General features: G+C 34.2%; 1 protein-coding gene across 1 annotated transcript in view; it reads left to right on the plus strand.

Moving 5' to 3' along the window:
- LOC135212556 (neo-calmodulin-like) overlaps positions 1–24,367 on the plus strand; it is a 673,130-nt gene that overhangs the window by 55,816 nt on the left and 592,947 nt on the right. The window lies entirely within an intron of this gene.

Raw genomic sequence — 24,367 nt, forward strand, 5'->3', positions numbered from 1 at the left:
TTAGGTTAGATTACTTTGTTGCTCGGTTCTTGGTTTAGATATACTTGTTTGCTCGGTCCTTTGGTTGATAGCTTGTTGCTCGGTCTTTGGTGATACATACTTGTTGCTCGGTCTTTGGTTAGATATACTTGTTGCTCGGTCTTTGGTTAGATATACTTGTTGCTCGGTCTTTGGTTAGATATACTTGTTGCTCGGTCTTTGGTTATGGCTTATTAAGTTGGCTCCGGTCTTTTGGTTGGATACATAACTATTGTTTGCTCGGTCTTTGGTTAGATATACTTGTTGCTCGGTCTTTGGTTAGATATACTTGTTGCTCGGTCTTTGGTTAGATATACTTGTTGCTCGGTCTTTGGTTAGATATACTTGTTGCTCGGTCTTTGGTTATGCTTATTAGTTGCTCGGTCTTTGGTGATACATACTTGTTGTCCGGTCTTTGGTTATGCATTCATCTAAGTAGTATTTGTGAAACTTATTCATTTGTGTAATCCCAAAACGTCATTAAAATAACTATTATTATGTCTCATATGATCCATATTATTATCAAGGCTATTGGGAAAGGTTGTTCATATTTTAGTCGCCTTGCAAAAAAAAGAAAAAGAAAAAAGTTTTGTATATTTACTCGTCGCTGTCCCCCTGTTTTTGACATCAATGCCAGAGAGATTTAATATGATATCCCCTATCCCCCAGTTGTCGAAAAACTGAGTATGAAACAAGGAGCTAAATTTTTTTAAATTGAAAGGAGAAAATCTAGTGGACGTCCTGTTGTTTGGCAAAGTGTCAAATGTGCATTTTAGCAATTGAGTTAACCACCTAGACGGATGTATGGTGAGAGAGATAAGCTTGATCCTTTACTGAAACAAGAAGTCAGTGAGAAACTCATCATCAATGCGGTTATACCTCAAATAATTGAAAAATGGACGTCCTACACTGCCAAAAAGGGATGATATTTCCATGGTATTTGTTGACAAGTACGTTTTTATTTCCTTCTTTTTAGTACTAATATGGGGTTTCTCAACGAAAATCTGTCAACATTTATACTTGTAAAGAATATTGTTATCCGTCATTTATGGGCTCATATAACAGGAACGCCAGGATAATTTCATAGGCTCAATAATAATAGGCTCAATAATGGTCACAGCTATGTCTGCCCTAAAATGGAAAACTGCAGTATCTGCAAAATTGTCGAAATTGGGATATGCCACCTATTGGGCTCGTGAAACACTCAAGGCCAATAATACACGAGCCACTCTGTGGCGCCACGTCGACGTGGCGTCGGTGTGTGGCGGGGATGTGGCTCCCCACTAAGTTTCCATTGTTTATAAACTGTGGCGGGGATCAGCGACAGCTCGCCACAGTCACTTGCCACAGATGCTTGTGTGCTTGACATAGCTTATAAACAATGGAAAGCTGTGAGAAGCCACATCCCCACTACACACCGACGCCACGACGTGGCGCCACAGAGTGGCTCGTGTATTCCTGTTCCTATACATAAGTTACTACAGTTTCAGATTGATTCTTCAATGCTTTCCACGAATATTTAGGGGACCCCATTTGGAGTATCTGCAAAATCAGTAGGGAGGCAAGGGAAAGCTGCATTTTCTACCATTTTTCTCAGTTTTGTATTTTTGCAGATACTACAGTCTTTCACAGTTTTGCATTTATGCAGATACTGCAGTCTCCAGTTTTAGGGCAGATGTGTTGGCTAAATAATTCTAACTATTTGTAGCCGAAAGAGTATGTACCAAACTTCCTAATACTCTTATTTGAATTTCTCCACTTTGTAAGAATACTCTTATCTTAGTCTCTAGTTCAATTTTAAAAGCGGGATTTGGCTGCAGTCGGCTGGGTTTATGTAAATCTCGGATACAGAATTGGAGATTTGTAAAACATTCACTGGTTACGGGAAAAAGGAGGTCGTTGGAACATCCCTCCATCTTTTCTTAGTGATACAGAACTGCTGTCAAGCTTGTGGGGATTCATGAGACGTTTCGAATGGATTTTCTGTACCTAGAGATTTCTTCAGTTTACTCTGTGGTTCCTTAAAATTTTGATATTGACGAAACCTAGGAATTGTTTGATTTTGCAGCTGCGAGGTTATCCTCCTGTTACACCTTTAAAAACTTCTTACTTCGATTTCCATTTGAGCGCTGAATGACCTCATAGTTCTCAACGCTAGGCCTTTGGGCTAAATTTTATATTCCATTCCAATAACCTGTAAGCAGGAGGCCTTTCCAGCATGTTTACAGTTACAGTTAGAAGTATATCTTAGTTTACCAGACCACTGAGCTAATTAACAGCTCTCCTAGGACTGACCCGAAGGATGAGATATTTTTACGTGGCCAGGAACCAATTGGTTACTTAGCAACGGTACCTACAGCTTATAGTGGGATCCGAACCACAATATATCGAGAAATGAATTTATAATCACCAGAAACAAATTCCTCTGATTCCACGTTTGCAGAGCGGGGAATCGAAGTCGGGGGAGACTACCAAATCTTTAGGCGAGCACGCAAACTACTCGTCCAACGAGTAACTATGGTTACAGTAAATAAATAGAGATGTTACTAATGTCAGTGTTTAGTGCGACAAAGATTTATGTGTGTGTGTGTGTGTATATATATATATATCTATATATATATATATATATATATATAGTATATATATAAATATAGTATATATAATATATATTAGATATATATATATATATATATATTTATATATTATAGATATATATATATATATATTATATATAGGATATATATATATACTATATATATATATATATTTTGTGATATATATATATATATATATATATTATGTATGTATGTATGTATGTATGTATGTAGTATGTAATGTATGTATGTATGTATGTATGCATGCATATATATAAAATATTTGCTGATATTGTCTAAATAAAAAATAAAACAATACTACAAATTTCGTATTCTCGGTTTGATTCTGTCCCCCACCCTTCGTAAAAATTGATGTACAGCATTATCACTAACTGACGGGAAGGGGTTGAGTGGGAGGGGGGCGCCTCAATTGCGAGGTAGTTTTCAGGCCGCTTCGAGGGAGGAGGAGGTAAGGCATGCCTCTGCTCCCGTGACAAACTGCCTCCAGTAAATTTAATTCTGTGACGGCGTAAAGCTCATTTTCCTCCGTATAGTCTGCAGATTATAATACTTTTCTTTTGCCGTCCTCTTTCGGTTGTTGTCGTTTATTTTTTGGTGCTTGGGAGAAGCGTGTTGGTGTAGATAGGCGTTCTTTTATATGAGAGATGCAGCAGGATTTGATAAAAATGAAATGGAGACTTTCATTGTTTACTTGTTGTATGAATATTCAGAATGAAATAGAGACCTTCATTTTTCACTTTTAGATAATACTTGTTGTATGAATATTGAGAAGGAAATAGAGACCTACATTTTTCACTGTTAGATAATACTTGTTGTATGAATATTCAGAAGGAAATAGAGACTTTCATTTTTCACTTTTAGATAATACTTGTTGTATGAATATTCGGATTGAATATAAACTTTTTTTCAACTGTTAGGAATAATACTTGTTGTATGAAATATTGAGAAGGAAAATTAGAGACCTATATTTTTTCAAACTGTTAGATAATACTCTTGATGAAATACTTCAGTGGGAAATTAGCGACCTTAATGTTTTTTCACTTTTAGATAATACTTGTTGTATGAATATTCGGATGAAATAGACCTTCATTTTTCACTGTTAGATAATACTTGTTGTATGAATATTCAAAATGAAAAAGAGACCTTAATTTTTCATTGTTAGATAATACTTGTTGTATGAATATTCAGATGGAAATAGCGACCTTCATTTTTCACTTTTAGATAATACTTGTTGTCTTAATATTCGGATGAAATAGACCTTAATTTTTCACTGTTAGATAATACTTGTTGTATGAATATTCAGATGGAAATAGCGACCTTCATTTTTCACTGTTAGATAATGCTTGATGTATGAATATTAAGAATGAAATAGAAATCTTCATTTTTCTGACCTTTATTTTTTCACTGTTAGATAATGCTTGATGTATGAATATTAAGAATGAAATAGAAATCTTCATTTTTCACTTTACGACAATACTTTTTCCAGGAATATTCAAATAGTTATGATGGTTTGGGAAACAAATTTGGTAATTTTCCCCTCTACCGAATTTATCTCTTTGTTTACTAATTTGTTTATTTACTAATGAGTAAAATGCTACCGAATCTATTTCTTTATTTACTAATTTATTTATTTACTAATGAATAAAATGCTACCGAATCTGTTTCTTTATTTACTAATTTATTTATATACTAATGAGTAAAATGCTACAGAATCTGTTTCGTTATTTACTAATTTATTTTTTTGCTAATGAGTAAAATGCCACCGAATCTATTTCTTTATTCACTAATTTATTTATTTACTAATGAGTAAAATGCTACCGAATCTATTTCGTTATTTACTAATTTATTTTTTTGCTAATGAGTAAAATGCCACCGAATCTATTTCTTTGTTCACTAATTTATTTATTTACTAATGAGTAAAATGCTACCGAATCTATTTCGTTATTTACTAATTTATTTTTTTGCTAATGAGTAAAATGCCACCGAATCTATTTCTCTATTCACTAATTTATTTATTTACTAATGAGTAAAATGCTACCGAATCTATTTCTTTACTTACTAATTTATTTATTTACTAATGAACAAAATGCTACCGAGTCTATTTCTTTATTTACTAATTTAGTTATTTACTAATGAGTAAAATGCTACCGAATCTATTTCGTTATTTACTAATTTATTTTTTTGCTAATGAGTAAAATGTCACCGAATCTATTTCTTATTCACTAATTTATTTATTTACTAATGAGTAAAATGCTACCGAATCTATTTCTTTACTTACTAATTTATTAATAATGAACAAAATGCTACCGAATCTATTTCTTTATTTACTACGTTATTTATTTTCTAATGAGTAAAATGCTAACGATTATATTTCTTTATTTACTAATTTACTTTTTTGACTAATGAGTAAAATGCTGCGTGAATATTGATTCGAGTGCAAAAGCAGGATATGATTTTCAGATTTGAAGCTTTCCATCTTTCTCCTATCCTCTTGACATTTTTAGATGACACTTCAAGTTGGTTTTGGGTCTACATTTAGTTATCTTTAGTCGCCTTTGATTCGTAATTCTGTTGTAGTTTAGCGGGGAATAATAGAAACATCTGAATGCCGGTCTCTTCCCTCATCTCAGGGACATTTATTCCTTTCTTTTTCTGACAACAGAACCAAGAAATGGAAGTCATCTGGTCGATAGTAGAGGTTAAGATACCATCAGATGAGTCGTCATGGCTTGAGTAGTTAGTTTTTGTGGCCTGTCTGGGTACCTCTCGGAGCTATGTCTGATAAATGTGGAGGGAGTTTTATTAGGTTTTCAAACTGTTTTATTTATGGTGTTTGTTTGTAGATGTTGATTTTTTTAAGAATATGCATGTTAAATTCTCTACGGTATTGGCAGGTATTTTTGAAAAGTCTTCATTAAAGTGATAATAATGATAATAATAAAAACCACACCCATGTTATGTTTTGAAGAGCTTCATATAATCTATATAATTAAAAACACGTGACATACTCGGCAAATACTCCAAAAGGCCAAGGTTGACATCTCAGTGACGGTAATCATTCAACGCAACTCTTTATGTTATTTCACGTTCGAGAGAATTTATAGCAAACTCCGAGTCTTTGGCATTGCAAATAAATGCCAAGTTCTTTTTTCGGAATTCGATCGCCGCCATAAATTCATGAACCCCCCCCCCTCCCCACACACACACACACACACACACACACACACACACACACACACACACACTTCCCCCACGGCCATGAGAGTTGCAGCTTCGCCGAAGTCGAGACCCCATACCTCTTGTGATTAAAATTGCATCTCGGCCAAATCTTTATGGCCGATCGTATGAGCCATTATCTCGGGGAAAGGCCGTTTGCTTTTATTTCTCGGGTTGGAGTTTGTTTTCTCCCTCTTTCTTTCTTTCTTTCATTCTTCCTCTCTGCCTCTCTACCCTTCTTTCTTTCTTCCTTTCTTTCTTCCTACCTAGCCTGTTTCCTGTTTTCCTTCCTTTTTTTTCTTTCTTTTGCTATCTGGCTTTCTTTGTTCGGTAGTGTCAACAGAACTATTGCTTTTATCCAGGAATTCATGACGTCTTGAACTGCATCTCTCTCTCTCTCTCTCTCTCTCTCTCTCTCTCTCTCTCTCTCTCTCTCTCTCTCTCTCTCTCTCATTTTGGCAGTTCTGCAGCTGTAACATTCTATTGACATCAAGATGAAACTGGTATTTCTCTCTCTATCACTCTCTCTCTCTCACTGTCTGTCTGTCTGTCTGTCTCTCTCGTATTATGTTGAGTTCTGTTGCTGTAACTTTCTGTTGACATCAAGATGAAACTGGTATCTCTCTCTCTCTCTCTCTCTCTCTCTCTCTCTCTCTCTCTCTCTCTCTCCTTGATCAAGGCTATCTCTACATAACACTCATTTCAGCCTACTCAATCTGTATCTTTCTGTCTTTGTTTGATTATAACTCTCCCTTACTCTCCTACCATAGTAGTATTCTCTCTCTCTCTCTCTCTCTCTCTCTCTCTCTCTCTCTCTCTCTCTCTCTCTCTCTCTCTTATTTTGTTGAGTTCTGCTGCTGTAACTTTGTATTGACATCCAGATGAAACTGGTATTTCAAATAAATAAAAGTTTTCCCTTGTACTCCCTCTCTTTTTGAGTTTTTTTTTATTTATTTATTCTCTAAGTCTAGCTCTCCGAAATCGTTCTTTGGTGTGTGTGTGTGTGTGTGTGTGTGTGTGTGTGTGTGTGTGTGTGTGTGTGTGTGTAACCTTGACATCTAATATTCTCAAGAATAAGGAAATACGCTAAGTGGGTTAGCAGTACAATCATACACGTTACTTAGTAACCCGGGGAAGATGTATGGTGGGATAGTAACACGGGAAAGATGTGGGGTAGGATTTTGACTTAGATCGTTTTGCTTACATTATTCAGTAACGAAAGAAAGATGTATGGTAGGATTTTGACTTACTGTTTATATAAGCAGTAAAATTGCATACATTATTTAGTAACGAAGGAAAGATGTATAGTAGGGTTTTGACTTTGGTTGTTTATATAAGTAGTAAAATTGCATACATTATTTGGGTATGGGAAACTTAATGAGATTATTTTCAAGAAGATACTATGTTTAGTTTTTAAGATATGGCGCCCCGCTTTTTATGGGGAAGGCACTGGTACTCGTGACAGTTCGGGAATATGCAACCCGGGAAAGATGTATGGCAGAATTTTGCCTTTGAATATATTGTAAGAAAAGGATTGCTAATGGACAGATAGCATTCTCAGACAAGGAAGAGCGTGTGTAGGTAAAAGTTTTTTTTTTTTTTTTTTTTTTTATGAAGCAGCTGTGTCAGAGGTTTGAGTGCAAAAGGAAAAACTGCAAGTGGCGAACATGGCCCCAGAAAAAAAACTTATGGCCGACGGGTGGAATGCGGAGGGTGTTGAGAACATATGGCGTAGGAGGAAATTGTCTAAAGAAAGATGCAAAGTGGTTTATGATAAAGATGAAGCAGTGGAGAAAGGAGGGTAGCTAGAGAAAGATGCAAAGTGTTTTGAGGTTAAGATGAAGCGGCGAAGATATAACTGTAATTAGAGAAAGTTGCAAAGAGTTTTAAGAGTTTTAAGGTAATGATGAAGCGGTGAAGAAAGGAGGGTAGCTAGAGAAAGATGCAAAGCGTTTTAAGGTAAAGATGAAACAGTGAAGAAAGGAGGGTAGCTGGAGAAAGATGCCAAGCGTCTTAAGGTAAAGATGAAGCAGTGAAGAAAGGAGGGTAGCTAGAGAAAGATGCAAAGCGTTTTAAGGTAAAGATGAAGCAGTGAAGAAAGGAGGGTAGCCTGAGAAAGATAAGTGTTTCAAGGTAAAGACGAAGGGAGGGTAACGGATTTGACAGAAAAGTGAGCCTAAGACAAGAGCCTGAATGTCTTCATGGTTATTGAATTTATTCGAATATCTTTATGGATGGTTCTATGCGAGAAAGCCCCAGATGTTTGCGGATAATGCGTTGTTGATTGCGAATATTGAAGAGAAATTGCAGAACATTGAAATTGTCCGGACGTGTTTATAAGAGGGGAGAGTTGAGAGTGAATGTAAGTAATAATGAGGAGTAAAGATAGTTATCATAGGTGCAAAAAGAACTGAGGCTTTTGATTTGTATAACTGATGATGCTGGGATAAGATAAGAGTGTATATTGAAGAAGGCAGGATGGTTTATTTAGACCTGTGATATAACATTAACGCATCTGGAATTGAAACTTATGATGTAAAATGTAATTGTTAAGTTTGCTTCATAGAAGTGAGGAGCCAGTATTAAATGCAAATACATTCGGTATCCTTCATTTATTTGCTAAAGGGCGAAGGTATTCTAAATTGTCTGTCTTCTCTTTTGAGTGGATGTCTGTAAGGAGGAAGTTATTGAAAAATTCGCATTTCTCTGCTGGGAAAATGAAATATACATTTATGAGACATTAAATATCATTCCCCGGCCGAGCCTGCCTTTCTCTCTCTCTCTCTCTCTCTCTCTCTCTCTCTCTCTCTCTCTCTCTCTCTCTCTCTCTCTCTCTCTCTCTCAAAGCCAAATACATGTTGATGAAACGCCCTATGAAAGCATGTAAGCTCTAGTCAGCGCCGCTGGAATGGAATCGGACATTTGTTTACGTGAGAGAGAGAGAGAGAGAGAGAGAGAGAGAGAGAGAGGACTAAACGCAGCGTCCTATTTGTCATTTGGAATTAAGAGCGGAGATCCGCATTTGCTTTTACTTTGTTTCAAAATCCATTCGGAGTACGGAAAGGACCGACCGAAATCATGGCCGGGACGGGCGCCTGGATTAAACCTGATTGCTTTTCGCGCGTACATATACATATATTTCTCCGCTTTCTATTAATGTTGTTAAGTAGAGCATTTCCTCATTGCTCGCTGCTGCTACTGCTAGGCCGGCGACCGCGGCCCATTGAATGACACAGGCCCCAAGAGACCTGTGTCATTCTGTAAGCAGGTTCGGCTCCAGTGTTGATTTCTCCTTAGGATTCGTTGTTTATTAATATCACCTTATTATTTATATTATTTATTTCTATAAGTGTTTATTTTATTTTTTCCTTCAGTATTTATTTTATAATTTTCTCTCAGTTATTCCCTCCCCCCTCCGTAGTTATTTTATTTATTGCCCTCAGTATTTATTTGATTCATTTCCCTCAGTATTAATTTTATTTCCCTTCATTATTTATTTTATTAATGTCTTCTCTTAATATTTATTCTCTTAATTTCACTCAGTGTATACATGTATCCAGATTATTAATATATAATATATATATATATATATATATATATATATATATATATATATATATATATATATATATATATATATATGCATATATATAAAGCTGGAACTTTTACTTCGATGCCATAAATTCTTTTCCTCAGCCAGTTCTTCGAGCTTTCTAAATTGACAATATCCGTCCCTTTTTGAAAGTTTGGTCTCAAATTTGGGCTCAGCGATTTTCGACAGCAATGAACTTAAAGGCAGTTCGTCAGATCAACGATTCAGTTTTCTGTCGCCTTCTTCAGAGCCTTTTTTTTTTCTCTTGAGAGAAGTTTGTTTTTTTTGCTTGTATATATCGAAGTCCAGAGGCATCTGTTATCTGGACTTTTATAGGTACCATTTCGGTCACTACTCCTTTTCCCTCTTAGGCAATCCCTGCAAACATTACTTGAGGTTCTTTGCAGCGTCCCTTCGGGTCATAGCTATATACTCTTATTTCCGTCATACGTTCCACTTTCTCCTGACAAGTGTTTCATAGTGGAAATGCGAGGGTTTCTACCTGTTACAACTTCGAAAACCATTTTACTATCAGTACCCCTTTCAGCAGCACTGAATGACTTCTTAAATATTATATTCTATTCCATTCCTCTCAGGCAACTCCGTAACACCCTCTATGATATACTCGATCTTACTCTTCTTCAGTGAAAATGAACAATTCCTAGATTTCTCTGATCAGTAGCAATATGTTTCTGTTAGCAACCAAGTTCCTGAATAATCTCATATCTTCCGTTGTCTGTTTCCCGTTTTCTTTGAGTCATCTAACTGCGTCCTTCGCAAGTGGGCTCTTTCCCATTTTCTGTAGGGTTATTAGTTCCTAGGCTTGGTATGGGTATAGGAAGTTGGCTGCTATTTTATTGGCCTTGTGTCGTAATGGGTGACCGCATTGGACATATAACTATGCGATATTATATATAATATATATATATATATATATATATATATATATATATTATATATATATATGAATCAACTTGATCATCCAAAATTGAAATAAAGGTAATGCCATGGTATTACCTTTATATATATATATATATATATATATATATATATATATATATATATATATATATATATATGAGGGTTGTCCGTAAAAGAAGGTTCCCAAAGATTTTCACAATGAAAATCATGATTATTGGCATTGAATAATACATTTTTGGAAAGCTTAGACTTTTTCCTATTTTTCGACATGATCGTCATTGAGATCAATGCATTTTTGCATGTGGTGTACCATCGTGTTTCAACCTGAATCGTAGAACTCTTTCAGCTCCTCTCCGGTTCTAAAATGCGTTATGGACGTCTGTACATCCGTCTTTGAATTCTCTGCACCATTTGTGCACGTGTTGTAAGCTCGTACGCTTCTCTCCGTAGATTTCACATAGTTGGAAATGAATGTCCACCAGTGCAGTGTTTTTTGCCCGCAACAAACGAATTACAGAGCGTAATTCGCACCTGGCGGGAGAAGCGAGTGGGAGTTCCTTGTCTATCGGCTGCCAAGCCAAGGCTGAGCATCGCAGACAGCTTGGCGAGGCGGGGGGGAGGGGACCAAGCTACACGCCAGTGTCGCCGTATCCCGCGTAACAGCGTTCCTTGCGACTGCAGCTCCTTGGGAATCTTATTATACGGACAACCCAAGTATTACAGGCAGATAGCGAAACAAACCACATATATATATTTCTATATATATTATATATATATAAATATATATATATATATATATATATATATATATAGGGATATAGTTGCACACATATAAAAATGTATGTATATAGACATGCATATATATATATATGTATATGTTTGTATATTTTTATGCATATGTGTAATATATGCATGTATATGAATGTGTGAAAATTCGTGCTTAGTTGACATAGACACATTTCAAAGAAGTGATCAGTCACTAAAATTGTATCTATGTTAACATTAGGCAGACTTTATAATTTCTTCAGTGAATACTGGAAGACACGTCATTAAAAGGGCGCTTAAAATGTTGCAAAGAGATCCAAATGCTACCGGTAAATGCCATGATAATTGTGTTCCTTTTTGAGGTTTTTATGCGTTGCATTATTTGATATGTCACTATCATATCAGCGTCATTTAATTAGGTATTGAACGTTGAATGCATAATTAATGAGGCACAATTTATTAACAGGATATCATTAGAGTTACGGGTAGGACGTTGCATCGGCAGTCAGTTGAGAATGTTTTTTCTTTAACAATTTATTAAGATTATGTCCTTTAGCGTTTGCAATTACTTACCTGCCTCTGTTTTATGGAGATGATCTTTTTATATGTATTGAAGTAACATTGTCTTTATTAGTTAGAAAAATGGTTTTATTGATCTTTTTTGGATAAATGTCTTTTCATATGTGGTGAACCTAGATATTTCCATTTTTACCTGGTGAAAGTTAGTATTTGTAGGCAGTTTGGTCTATTTTGTTAGTGTCTTATTACATTTTATTTTACAATTATAATTTAAATTTTCACTTGACAGTGTCTTTCTTTATGTTTCTGACCATAATGATTAATTATTAGCGTTGGCAGTATGAGCTGTAATTAATTTTCGTTTCAGTCGGACTGTAGGCTCTTTTTGCATTGAAAACCGATACTTCATTTACATTAAATTAAAACGTAATTTATTATGAGTGATGAATAATAATTTTGAATAATAATGTGTTTTACATTCCAACCCGTCATTATGGCCTTTTTCATTTCATTTCATTCTCTGCCTGACGTATTTCGGAAAAAAGGGTAAGAACTGACTTTCATCATCTGACATTGAAGTTTTGCCATTATGCGAATTTTGGCATTTTAAGTTAAGCCCTTGGGCCAAAATATTTATGAGCTCTTGGCTTTTTGTGTTGAGCAGGTTGACACGAGTCTCGCTTCATACCATGCTTGTTAATTTTTTTTTTTATGTATTATACATTGTTGTAATTGATCTTTGTTTTTTTCCCTTTCACATTTAGTCTTTGCTTCTCAGTTTTTGGTTGATTAATCGCTTGGGACCTCTTTTAATGTCATGCACTGATGAACCATTTATCTAGTCTTCTTCTTCTTCTTCTTCCTCATGATGTTAGTCGAAGGTTACTTTAATGCAATTTTTTTCTTTTCTTTTTACAGTGGGCCCAAAAAAACGTTGAATATCATTTTGGTAGATTGTTGGGTTGCATGACCATTGGTTTGATTTTGTTGGCAGTGATTTTCAAACCTAACTTTTAGCAGTTTTAAATCCTGGCTTGTTAATTTAAGGGTTTTACATGATCTTGTTGGTGGCAGTTACAATCGTCTTCATGTAGGTATGTAGATCTCAGTTGCTAGTTGAGTGTTGGAGTTGTATATGGATAGGGTTAAGTTAAAATGTTGAACAGGAAGAGGCTAAGGACAGTTTTAGTGTGCCATTTTTTGGTCCTTTGTATTTTACCAGAACATTCTGAAATGTTACTCATGTCTGCCCTGTCTTTCTTTTCTGAACCAGAATAAAATCATGGTATCAGAGGTGTTAGTTTTTGTTAGTCATGCCTTCCTATTTTTCGAACAAGAAGAAAATTGTAATAGCAGAGCTTTTAGTTCAAATATTCTAATATCCTTTTGAAAGTTCATGTATATGATACCCAATAGTCAACCAGTGAAATATTCCTGAGTTCCCACCCTTTGCTGACTCAAACTCAATTCCCGAGAACGCATTTAAAGGGTATTTCATTAGAGCTTCATTAAGCATCTCTGGGGGAAGGTGGGAATACTGACTGACTCACTTGTCTTCATAATGTATGATAGAGAAGATTAGTCCAGGGCTTTCCGTCTTTTTTTTTTTTTTTTTTTTTTTTTTTTGTGAGAGAATGCATCACACATTTGAGAGCGAATGCTGTGTCGAATAACTGTATCTTGAGAAGGCAAAGGAGACGTATAATATTGAAGCCTTGCCAGCTGTCACTCATCTGGTGTTGTTTATTAAATTTTTTTTATTTTCTTTTTTTATTTTGTCGTGAAATAGCTCTCTCTCTCTCTCTCTCTCTCTCTCTCTCTCTCTCTCTCTCTCTCTCTCCATATATGTATACTATATATAATCAAATTCATATTCGATTCAGTATTTATTCGAAATTTGATAGCGAAAGGTTTCTGTTGTTAACAGTTGCCTTTGTCATAGCTGCCGTATAGTATAATAGAACTCTTTTTCATAAATCATTTGCGTTTATTTTAAGCCTATGTATGGACAGTACCTAGAACCTATTTTCAGAGTGTTTAATACTTTTCTATATGTAACGGCTACAATCACGTGGTTCTTTCTAATTTCTATAAAAGCAAGTCTGACTCGGCCGAGTTTCTCTCCTCATTTCCTGCTCAGCGTAAAGCCGTTGGTCCCTTTGCTGAAAAACCATTGGTTCCATGCAACGTAAAAACACCATACAAACAAACAAACAAAAACGTTTCCTGCTCAGCTGTTTCATGTCGGAGGCGCCTCGGGGCACAAAATATCCTGCCTTCTTCTGTTCCCATTTTCCTGTCGCGTTTCGTATCCGGCAGGAAATAACGCTAATCGTAACGGATTGGAAGATCAACTTCTATAACCCCCTCCGTAATTGAGACACCAGAGGAGACGTCGAGCGCTCAATCAATCATTCAGGCCTCTCCGTATCTCTGAAGCAACGCGAATCCGAGGAGAAGGGCCTTTGGCGGTGTGTGTGTGTGTGTGTGTGTGTGTGTGTTTTAGGAGTAAGGAAATTGGAGAGGTGAAGGAGTAATAGTAGTAGTAGTAGGAGGAGGAGTGCCATCTCTCTCTCTCTCTCTCTCTCTCTCTCTCTCTCTCACAGATTCCTTCTCCTCCTCGCCAATCCTTTCCTCTCGTGTCTAACCTTGCACTTACACCTCCTTCAGAAGCCTCTCTCTCTCTCTCTCTCTCTCTCGTGTGTGTGCGTGTGTACGTGCGTGCGTGCGCGTGTCTCCTGTATGAAGCAATCAATCCCTCGGTGTTAGGTCAGGGATTGTCGACGTGTAACGCCCTTTCCTATAATGCTGTCTCTTTATAAATCCTTGTTCCTGCGAGTTTCCATTTCTTTTATTTCTTCCTTTCTGTGCTCTGGTACATCTAGGTTTGTCTTTATTTTTTTTAAAGGTTTATTGTCATTTTCTTTCTTTATTTTTTATATGCTATTGAGACGAACGTTACTGTAATTTATTTTACTATTATTATTATTATTATTATTATTATTATTATTATTATTATTATTATTATTATTATTATTATTATTATTATTATTAACACTTTTTGTAACCTACTGTGTACTGGTAAACATTAACCTGTGCTTGAAATCTATTGAATCTGTCTCCAATTCTAGGTATTACTGAACACTGTTAACACATCTCTTAAAACTAGGCTTTTGTCCTGATTTTTATTATAATTGTAATTATCGTTAATATTTATATTTCTCTTTCAAAAATGCTTTTTTTTTATTGGGGAAACAGGTGGGTTTCATTCACATCACTGATAAAGAAAGATACAGGTATATCATGCTGTTAACCTACATATTTTTTAAATATGTAGGTGAAAGTCATGTTTTTACATCCATGAAATCACAACCTCTGGGGTATTGGTAGGTTGCAGGAGAGTAGAATGTGTGGTTAAGATGGTTGCTTTTAACCATTTATAGAAGCTTCCTGATGAAAGCGAAGACTGTCTTATGTATTTGAGGGTGAACTCAGTGTATGAATCGAAGAGTGAACATGGTGTATGGCCGTTAACAGTGATGATGGTGCATGAGTCGATGAGTGAAGTTGATGTATGATTGGAAGAGTGAACATGGTGTATGACTGTTAGAATGAAGATCTTGCATAATTCGAAGAGTGGAGACGGTGTATGACTGTTAGAGTGAAGATGGTGCATGACTGGAAGAGTGAAGGTAGTGTATGATTACAAGAGTGAAGATGATGTATGACTGGAAGAGGGAATATGGTGCATGACTGGAAGAGTGAAGTTGGCGTATGAATGGAAGAGTGAAGATGATGTATGAATGGAAGAGTGAAGATGATGTATGAATGGAAGAGTGAAGATGATGTATGAATGGAAGAGTGAAGGAGGTGTATGATTAGAGGAGTGGAGATGGTGCATTACTGGAAGAGTGAAGATGGTGTATGGTTAGAAGAGTGACGATGGTGTGTGTCTGTTAGAATGAAGATGGTGTATGACTGAAAGAGTGAAGATGGTGCATGAATGACAGAGTGAGAATGGTGTATGTCTGTTAGAGTGACAATGTCATATACATTTATCGGATGCATGGTGACTATATCGTAAAAGAGATCTGGTATGTTAATGTGTCTTCAAAGAAGTGATGTAGGAAGTTAGAAAAGTGAAGTTTTAAGCAGAAACTTGTAAATCAGTGGGATCATCAGTGAATGGTAGACAGAACAAATGTTCAGGCGCAGAAACATTGTGGCTTGTATCTGGGCAGAATTTTTATATATATTTTCTTTCAGATTTTGATTGTTTCATAAAGCTTTGTTTCAAGTCATCTGATCCTGTTTTTTTATTTCTTTTTACCTGGGAGTTCTGCGTTGTAATTGTTTTACGCAATATTGAATTCCATCAATGATTTTTCTTTGTTTTAAACCTTTTCCCAGCTTCCCTGTCATGCAGGTATCAATTTTCTTCGATATTTTTATCATATTAATAAATTTACCTTGATAAAAAAAAAGGCACAGTATCTTTCCATCTATAATTATTTAAATGAGTAATTACCTTATGTGCTGCTAAGAGTCATCTTTCAGTCTGGTAGAATGGAAGTTTTTTTTTTTTTTTTTTTTTTTTTTTTTTTTTTTTTTTTTTTGCTAGAGCTAGACAATGAATTTTATAGTTTCCATCCGATGATTCGACTTAATTCTCAGTTTCCACTTCTGAAAATTCCCATCTTTCATTTTAATGTATTTAGTTTTTTTTTCTTTTTACATTCTCTCGTTAACGTCTCTCCATTATCCTTTATATAATATCTCCAGCTAATTTTCCTTAACTCCCTTGAATATCCAATTACATATTCTTTCATTCCTTAAGAACATGTTATGCTCTTGGACGCTTTCTTTCCTCTTTCTCCTCAGTTCTCTCTCTCTCTCTCTCTCCTCTCTCTCTCTCTCTCTCTCTCTCTCTCTCTCATTTACCTAGAGCGATTCTCTCCTTTCCCCTTCCTCTGCAACTCGCCCGTATCATTTTTTTTTCTGTCCCTTTTCACAACTCTTTTCATTTTTCATACCTTTGTAAAACTTCCTTTACTTTGCGTTATCCACTTCAACACTTTTTTTTGTGGCCTTTTTTTTCAGTATTGTAATTAGAGGTTTTGTATCTGCTTTCCCAATGAAAAATGTATTCCATCACTGTTATCTTCACTATACCCTTTTCTGTTATGATTTAGAGTGCTCTCTCTCTCTCTCTCTCTCTCTCTCTCTCTCTCTCTCTCTCTCTCTCTCTCTCTTGTAAGTCGGTTCAGTATATATTTTTGCTCTCTCTCTCTCTCTCTCTCTCTCTGTAAATTGGTTTAGAATATAATTTTATCCTCTCTCTCTCTCTCTCTCTCTCTCTCTCTCTCTCTCTCTCTCTCTCTCTCTCTCTGTAAATTGGTTTAGAATATTATTTTGTTTCTCTCTCTCTCTCTTGTAAATGGGTGTAGAGTATAGTTTTGTCCTCTCTCTCTCTCTCTCTCTCTTCTCTCTCTCTCTCTCTCTCTCTCCTTTGTATAAATCGATTGTATGCTTTGCTCTCGACTGTGGCTGCAATGTTTCGCTCCAGCGTTCCCGTGCAAACATTCCCGAGGCATTTTTATCGGTGTTTGATGGTGTTAATCGACGTGACTGATAATGACGAGTACCTGTCTCCTTTCCACGTGTTCTTTATAGTCTGAAACTGAAACTCCTTTTTTTTTTTTTTTTTTTTTTTTTTTTTGCAGTTTCTTTGACAATTCTTTGTTTCTTTTTTTCTCTTGGTGTCATTAGCGTAAGTAATATGCATTCGAGTTTCTGCCGGTTCTTTGTGGTTGTGGACTATATATATATATATATATATATATATATATATATATATATATATATGGATATATATAGGTATATATATATATATGTATATATATATATATGTATATATATATATATGTATATATATTATATATATATATATATATAATATACTATATATATATAATATATATATATATATATCATATATGTGATTATCTATATATATTATGTATATATATATGTATATCTTCTGTATATATATATATTTATATCTATATTATATAATATATATCTATATATATAATTATATATATTATATATATATATATATTATATATATAATATATTATATACATATATATAGTTTTTCGGCGCTCAGGGATACCTACGGGACGAGATTGTATTGCTACATTGATGCCCATTTTTTTTTCTTTTTTTACCATGATTGTGAACACCACATACGTCCAACTTCCAGGTACATCATTCAATAATTCAGTGGTATCCTGAAGGAAAGGGTTCATCCGTCGTCTTCCACACACACGAACACTATATATAAAGTGCATGTACTTACTGTGTATACATATGTGATGTTTGTATATATAGATATTGATTTTATTGAAAATAATTTTTTTTTATTTACTGGACTTTTAGATTTATGTAAGTTCGCGTTTCTTAATAAGTAAAAGGAAAGGCTTGGCCTACATTTTCTTTTACCTCCTGTAAACAAGCCTTGTTACTGGATTGTTTGTGGTGTAATGGTTAGCGCCTTTGTTTGCAGACAAGGTTAAATCGGTTATTATACCGTTGCGAAATGGACTTCCAGCAGCAATTTCCGCGTTTATAGTTTTCAAATACAATGGAATTTTATGGAATAGGAATTCTCTCTCTCTCTCTCTCAACCTTCGTCATACTTTTTCTGTTATGATTTGAAATATTCTCTCTCTCCTCTCCTAATCTTCTCTCTATCTCTCTCTCTCTCTCTCTCTCTCTCTCTCTCTCTCTCTCTCTCTCTCAGCTCGAAGCTTTTAACTAATGCGAACGGTGTTTGAGCTAGTACATAGAATCTGCCTTTTGTTTCTGTCCAGTGACAGTTGCAATTTGATAAGTAGCTCCTTGAGGGGTATTTGTCCAGTGAGGATTGTTTTTGGTGACCTTTTTCGTTTAATGAACGAGAAACGGTGAGAGAGAGAGAGAGAAGAGAGAGAGAGAGAGAGAGAGAGAGAGAGAGAGAGAGAGAGAGAGAGAGAGAGAGAGAGAGGTGGTTGCGGAAGAAACTTGGAAATGATGCATTTGATCACAGTTTGCCTTGGAATTATCTGCAACTAAAGAAAATTTCTTATTAGGGATTATAAATTTACATATATATATATAAATATATATATATATAAATATATATGTATAAGTATATATATATATTATATATATATATAGATATGTGTGTATGATAATTTTTACAATCTTAATTATATGTATATAATATATATATTTATTATATATTTAATATATATGTGTGTATATAATTGTTTACATACGTAATTATATATATATATATATATTATATTATACTATATATATATATATTATATATGTATATATGTACATACATATATATATTAGATATATATACATATATATATTCACACATATATATATATATATATATATATATATATATATATATATATATATATAATACAAATACACATACATACATTTATATTCACACCCATTATATATATATATATATATATATATATATATATATATATATATATATATATATATCATATATATATATATACACACAGTGGCGGACTGGGTCTAAAAATTGTGGTTGCCAGGTGGCAAAAGAGGGGGCCCACTCCAACCCTCAGCCATAATACTATATAGAGTTCACATTACTAAATACATAAATATTTGAAAATGCACATGTGGAAACACAGAAGACAAATTATGGAATGCTTATTTTTTACTAATAAGTGTAAACACCTCCCTTAGACATAATGTAAAGTAATAACCAAATATAGATTCATAATTGCTTAGTTGAATTTCTAACCAAAAGTTTAATGACATGTAAAGTAGTGTTATTTTGAAATGTTTGCAAAACTAAAAATGTAATCCAATAAACCTGTAAAGAAAATCAAGAAGATACATATAGCCTGCATTCTTTATACGTTTTCTACTTAAGTTTTCTTTTCAAATAATTTAGACATACCATTGATCAGACATATGTCAAAATTTATCACCTCCCCTTTATTTAGTCTAGCCCATCAAAAGACTAGATTTATATGGTTTTGATTACTTACTTTCATAATTGTGAAAATACACAAAATAAAAAGTATACTAAATATACTTTCAATACAGAAGTATAACATGGCATATACCAATTTATCAAGAATTTTGAAATAATATTCGGATATATCTAAGCATACTTGACTAACTTACACAATTTGTGTATAGACAGCTAAAAACTACAAAAACCTATTACAGGCAGTCCACTATATTAGGAGCAATCGCTTAAGTTCAGTGGGAGGATTGTGCAAAACTGTTAATAATTACTTCATTATCCAGCTCATCAAACATTTCCGTTTCAATGGATGGTAACATGTAAGATTTCAAGTTTTCCTCAGACATTGAATGTCTTAACCTTGTCTTTATAATCTTCAGTTTTGAAAATGCCCTCTCGCACTTTACATGGGTAACAGATAATGTGCAAATTATTTTATATAGTTCATAAAGGTTATCATATGCCTTGTCATGAAGTCTGTTGGAAGCTTGAATTTTCAGTATACAAGATGGGCGGCAAAGTTATGGTATACATTTTTACAGTGGGTGCAACTGCTGCCCACCCCATCTTTTCACCATCACGAAAGCACATAAATAACTTTATAACATCAAAGATTGAAGCAAAAGAAACAGTTCCAATTTCACTTGACTCTTGATGATTTGTGGAAACAACTGATAATTCCTCTCAATGCTTCATCTTTAAGACCTTTCTCAGCAATTTTTTTAAATTTGTAGAGTCCAAGCAAGATAAATCTGTATACAACTGTTTGTGTTGTACAAGCGGGATTCCAGTGACTGAAGAATACGGATCCATTATAAATTAAACCATATTTATTCTAAAACCAACCAAAAGGGGCCAGGGAATCTGAGGAGCGTTCCTTCATCACTAGCAAGTTTCATCTGCCATTTTTATCTTCTTCTTTCTCCTTAACTGGCAATGCATCTTCCAAAGCATCAATTTGAAATGTTATCTGTTCATCAAATTCATCTGCGAAATTTTCCTCATTACATTTAATTACAAATTCAAAAGCCTTGATGTGGATATTATCAAATGTTCTTGTCTGTTCCATCAACTTTGTTGTAGCTGTATCTACCAAACTCCATGCAGTAAACATATCTAATCCATTGGTATGCAGGTATTTTGATAAAGGGGATGAGTTTTTCAAGTATTACAAATAAGTAAATGCAGTCAATATGCTTTCAAACTTTTCAAGACTTTGAAGAAAACGTTGCATTATACTTTGTTTGTTTTGCATCAAACTGTCTGATTCTTGAATCATTGTTAAGCATACCAATAAATCCACACAAGTAATCACAGAAGCATCATCAAAGCATCTAAATACAGTTGTTGCTGCATTTGATTTCCCTGACCATCTAGTTTCACCTATTAGCCTTAATCAATCGTTTCATTTTTTCTTGTCCCAGATGTTTTTCCTACTACTTCTATCCATACAGCCATTCGCTGGTATGATGCTTTCACAAATGTAGCTAAATTCTGAAGCAAATTGAAAAAGGAAACTGCAGGCACACAACACTTTTGGTAATCAGTTTATCACTAGATTCTAAAACAAACATGGGCATACCACCATACATGAACATGTGATCTGCCACAACAGCAATTCTACTTTGTAACCCTTGTACTGCCCATGGTAGCTTGCAGAGCCAATATCTGTGCGATCAGATACGCATTTTTTCTGGGTCAATTTTATGACGTTGTAACGTTTTGATTAATAGATCGAAAAGTCCCTGTCCTGTTCCATCATTACTTGGTACAACTGAAAGTAGTCATTCATAGATATTACCTTTAAGCACATAAACGAATTATAATACTAAACCGTTGAATCAACCTGTATAGAATAGTATTTTGTTGATTAACTTCTTGCCATTTTTTCTTGAATCATATTTTTCATAATGTTGATTAAATAGTTTATGACCTGTTTACTGTGAACCTTTCCTGTTCTAATCGTTTCATTCTCTGCGCAGACTTGCTTTGCACCGAAAAAAACATGAGCTGCCATATTACTGTCATATTTTGCCCATTAACTGCACTATAGCTAAACAATTACCACGATTCAAAACATCGTTATCTAAAGTGTAGGCCGATCATTTCTGTGACCTCGAAAAGGAAGTGCTTGTTTGCTGAACATCTTTATGATATCTATAATTCTCATAACAATACTTCTCTGCTTCAATACTTCTTCTCTCCTTTTATTCACGAAATAAGAAATATGTGCTTAGCCCTGGAAGCTTATAGCTACGTCATGTTTCAATATCAACATTGCACTTATTTTGCCATAGACCGTAGTACAGTAAGGATCGGCTTATCACAAATTATAATTTTGAATTTTCATTTCCTTGAAATTTTTTCATCATCTTCGCAAGATCTATCAGATGCTGATAGACCAAAAGGACAGGTTACCAACAAAATCAGTGTAACTCACTTCTTAAGGAAGTCAGTCAAGGTAATAACACTTCAGTCACTAGTCAAATACATTACTGTACTGCTACAGAACTGACTGTGTCCGTGGACGACGGCGAGGCGTGTTGAGCCGCTGCAGTCCTACCCAATGACACTTGCTGCTGCAAGGAATAGTCATTTTCAATGCCCCACAATGCTCTTTAGAAGGGATCGTACCCTTGTGTCAATGCGTGTATTAATATGCGTAATATATACTTAGTTAACATTATATAAAGGAAAAGATATCAACAGATGGCAACCTAAATGACCATACGAAAATCGTGATATTTTAATCTTGACAACAGTGACTGATCGTGTTCCGTACCTGTACCGTGCTGTACGATACTTGTGATTGTGTTCTCTCTCTCTCCTACATACATATATATATCTCACATACACACACAACACCGTATGCGTGTGAGAGAGAGAAGAGAGAGAGAGAGAGAGAGAGAGGATTTATTGATTAAATGAATGTTTTACCCAGCTCTTTGAAAGAGAAAGCTGCATTAAGTATGACACACATATATATACCTATATATATATATATATAATATATATAGATATTATTATATATATATAATATATATAGGCAATTATATATATATATATATATATTATGCAATAGATCTATATATATCATATATATAAATATATATATAATTCAATTATATTAATATATATGTTTTGTCTTCTTAAAAATAGCCATTTCTTTTCTTATATTCGAGTTTGAAGATATTTCTTATTGACATATAGAAACATATATATTTCACAAATGATTTCACTTACCATGCTGCATATACTAGTAACAAATAAATCTTTACTTTCCCTCACTGTCATGCAAATCGCATCTGTTGTGTGGGATGGACAATACCAGTAATATTCTAAGCCAGGGGCCTCTTGGAGCCCAACTAGTCATAAGTCGTCTATATATATATATATATATATATATATATATATATATATATATATATAAATATATATATATAGATATATATAAAACCGTACATTTAGAAAGGAATTATTTCAGTATTGAAATTTTCCATGGTCTTATGTGTAAAGGGCCCATGTGTAAGGGGCCCACTTGCCATCGGGCAAGCTGGCAACCTGGCAAGTCCGCCACTGTATATTATATATATATATATATATATATATATATATATATATATATATATATATATATATATATATATATATATATATATTATATCTGTATATAATACAAAATACATACATTTATTTTCACTGACTATATATATATAATATATATATATTCACGTCGATATATATATATATATATATCAATATATAATATATATAGATACTATATATATATATATATATATATATATATATTATATATATATATATATATATGTGTGTGTGTGGTGTGTGTGTTGTCACTTTTAACAGGTATATTCGTATTTACAATAGTCTCAGTCATCCTTTTTCACGCTTTTCCAGTGTAGTGCCTTGAATCTTAAAGTCAGAACTAATGAAGAAACCCTAGTTTCCAGTAGTGGAATTCGCACTCACGTTAAGCTGGACCTCCCGTCGGCCTAGACAACCAATTTCAGATGGCTTGAGATGTCCTTTAGACCTCATGAAAAGGATCTCTTGAAGTAAAATGTCTCGTGTTTTCCATGATTGGTGAACGGCAAAGGTGACTGCAGGCAACTGAGTAACATTCTTTCATATTTCGCCTTCCTAATTAGCCGATTTTTTTTTATCTTTGGCTTCGAAATATCAGTTATGACTGATGGTGGAATAGATTTTTTTAAATTTAAAGGTCGATGGGTGACATTTATTACATTAGCTTCAAAAACCTATTGCATCTTTTGAGGGGGCTGTTTGCCCGTTGATGAAGATTAGTCTCTTGAAGCTAGGAGTCACAGACTATACATACACATACACACACGCATATATATATATTATATATGTATGTGTGTGTGTATTAATATGTATATACATGCATACAAAAAATATATAAATAAATATATATATATATATGTATATATATATATATATAAAAATATATATATATATATATATATATATATATATATATATATATATATATATATATATATAATGCATACGTTTATGTACAGGCATACATCCAACCAACCAACCAACTAACCAACCAACCAACCATCCATCCATAGGTGCACATACATCCATACATATGTA

This window comes from Macrobrachium nipponense, chromosome 41, assembly GCF_015104395.2.
Source record: "Macrobrachium nipponense isolate FS-2020 chromosome 41, ASM1510439v2, whole genome shotgun sequence".
NCBI classification, from domain to species: domain Eukaryota; kingdom Metazoa; phylum Arthropoda; class Malacostraca; order Decapoda; family Palaemonidae; genus Macrobrachium; species Macrobrachium nipponense.